Source organism: Nothobranchius furzeri, chromosome 7, assembly GCF_043380555.1.
Source record: "Nothobranchius furzeri strain GRZ-AD chromosome 7, NfurGRZ-RIMD1, whole genome shotgun sequence".
Lineage (NCBI taxonomy): Eukaryota > Metazoa > Chordata > Actinopteri > Cyprinodontiformes > Nothobranchiidae > Nothobranchius > Nothobranchius furzeri.
The window spans coordinates 73572115-73575500 of record NC_091747.1 but is presented as its reverse complement, the minus strand read 5'-3'; positions in this window follow the sequence as shown (position 1 = coordinate 73575500).

Sequence of the window (3386 nt, the reverse complement as noted above, 5' to 3'; positions counted from 1 at the left end):
CATGATGTTCCCACCCCCATGCTTCACAGTAGGTATGGTGTTCTTGGGATTCAACTCAGTATTCTTCTTCCTCCAAACACGACGAGTTGAGTTTATACCAAAAAGTTCTACTTTGGTCTCATCTGACCACATCACATTCTCCCAATCCACTGCTGTATCATCCATGTGCTCTCTGGCAAACTTCAGACGGGCCTGGACATGCACTGGCTTCAGCAGCGGAACACGTCTGGCACTGCAGAATTTGATTCCCTGCCGTTGTAGTGTGTTACTGATGGTGACCTTTGTTACTGTGGTCCCAGCTCTCTGCAGGTCATTCACCAGGTCCCCCCATGTGGTTCTGGGATTGTTGCTCACCGTTCTCATGATCATTTTGACCCCACGGGATGAGATCTTGCGTGGAGCCCCAGATCGAGGGAGATTATCAGTGGTCTTGTATGTCTTCCATTTTCTGATAATTGCTCCCACAGTTGATTTTTTCACACCAAGCTGCTTGCCTATTGTAGATTCACTCTTCCCAGTCTGGTGCAGGTCTACAATTCTTTTCCTGGTGTCCTTCGAAAGCTCTTTGGTCTTGGCCATAGTGGAGTTTGGAGTCTGACTGTTTGAGGCTGTGGACAGGTGTCTTTTATACAGATAATGAGTTCAAACAGGCGCCATTAATACAGGTAACGAGTGGAGGACATAAAAGCTTAAAGAAGACATTACAGGTCTGTGAGAGCCAGAGATTTTCCTTGTTTGAAGTGACCAAATACTTATTTTCCACCCTGATTTACAAATAAATTCTTTAAAAATCCTGCCATGTGAATTCATGGATGTTTTTTCACATTCTGTCTCTCACAGTTGAAGTGTACCTATGATGTAAATTACTGACCTCTGTCATCATTTTAAGTGGGAGAACTTGCACAATCGGTGGCTGACTAAATACTTTTTGCCCCACTGTATATATACATACACACACACATATACACATATATATATATATTTTTTTTTTACATATATACACACACATATACACATATATATATATATATATATATATATTTTTTTTTTACATATATACACACACACACACACACATATATATTAGGGGTGCAACAATACATGTACCCGTATCGAACCGTTCAATACGGAGCTTTCGGTTCAATACGCATATGTACCGAACAATACAGGATTTTTATTATTATTTTTTTTTATCAATTTTTCTTCTGACTATGAGATCAGTGGATCTGGGTGATCTGCGTTCGACTACTCCGCCTGAGGTCGCATTGTCGAGCGCAGATCCACTTAGCACTGCCCACAGCTTGTGCCCTCACCTTTCCAAGTTGGCACTGTGTTACTTGGTTGTACCAGGGACCTCTGTCTCAAGAGAGAGGGTGTTTTCCACTGCAGGTGACATTGTCACAGCAAGCAGATCTGTACTGTCAACAGAACATGTTGACATCCTCATTTTTCTGAAGAAAAACATGGAAGTTGAGTAAATGGTATTTGGTTTGTATTTAAGTGAAACTTTTATTTAAGTTATTTTTGTTGTATATGCAGCTAAGTGCCAGCACTCCAGAAGAAGAGTGTGAGGGGGAGTTCCATAAAAGATTGGTTCATTTTATAGGGACCTTATTTGTTTAATTGCTGCTGAGAATATAGCCCAGAGGATGGCTATAGTATAGCTATTATTTAGAAAAAAAGCTACTTTGGTTTTCCACAGATTATTTTCTTACTTACATAAGTTTGCTATTGTAGCATCATTTAATTTACAAAATTGTACTTTTGAGTTAAAACAAATATTTGTAATAAATTTCAATGAATGACAAATTAAAAAAGGCATGAATACAATTTTTTTTGTATCGAAAAAATATCGAACCGTGACACCAATGTATCGAATCGAACCGAACCGTCCATTTTGTGTATCGTTGCACCTCTAATATATATATATATATATATATATATATATATATATATACATATATACACACACACATATATATAGACATATATATATATACATACATACATATGTATACATATATATATATATATATATACATATATGTATACATATATACATATATATGTATACATATATACATATAAATCCATATATACATACACACACACACATATATATATGGAAACTTCATCCGACATGATTCTGCACCTCTCCACAGATTGTGGGACCTGGATCTGGAAATTTAATTAATAATTAAATTAACTATTAAAGACTACCCGACAATCAGACCTCAGTTTGTAAGGCTGAAGAACTGCACATCAAACCAGGTGATCAGTAACATTGGAGCACCACAGGGGACTGTACTCTCACCATTTCTTTTCACCCTGTACACCTCAGACTTCCAGTACAAATCAGAGAGCTATCATCTACAGAAATACTCAGATGACCCTGCAGTCATCGGGTGTATCAGAGATGGACACGAAGCTGAGTACAGAGAGCTGGTGGAGCGCTTTTTGGCATGGTGTGGAAACAATCATCTGACCTTGAATGTGAACAAAACAAAGGAGATGATTTTAGACTTCAGAAGAAACAGGGTGGAGTCAAACACTGTTTCCATCATGGGAGAAGAAGTGGAGGTGGTTGAGGAATACAAATACCTTGGAGTTCACCTGGACAACAGACTGGACTGGAGAAAGGACACCAAAGCCGTTTACAAGAAGGGACACAGCAGACTGCACTTCTTGAGGACGCTTAGGTCCTTCAATGTCTGTAGCAAGATGCTGCAGATCTTCTACAAGTCTGTTGTTGAGAGTGTAATCTCTTCAGCTATCGTCTGTTGGGGTAGCAGCATCAGAAGCAGGGACCTGAAAAGGCTCAACAGCCTAATAAAAAAGGCTGGTTCTGTTCTGGGGATGACTGTGGAACCACTGGAGGAGATAATGCAAAGAAGGATTCTCCAGAGAATCAAGAAAATTATGGACAACCCTGAGCATTCTCTTCACAAGACTGTCCGACAACGGAAGAGTGTCTTCAGTCAGAGGCTTCTTCAGTTTCGCTGCAACACTGACCGCTACTGGAGATCCTTCCTGCCAACAGCCATTGTAATATACAATAACTCTTTGATGACTTGATTATTATTATTATTATTCTGAGCTACTACAGCAATCAATTTCCCTCTGGGATTAAGTATTTTTGAAGTGAATTGAATTTTTCCCTGAGACACCCAAAGATCTTTAAGCCATACACGAGTTAACCAAGTAGCATCTCATTTACCTAAATGAAGTTGGTCATTTTCATTGGATTTACAAAAAGGGGATCGTCTGTTAGATTTTCAGAGACTAGAATTACGAGATTAAAGAAAAATGGGTAGAATAGAAGTGCTTTGTGTTACAACAAATGTTTGTTTCTGCACAGAAATAAAACAAAAACCGAAGGCTTCAAA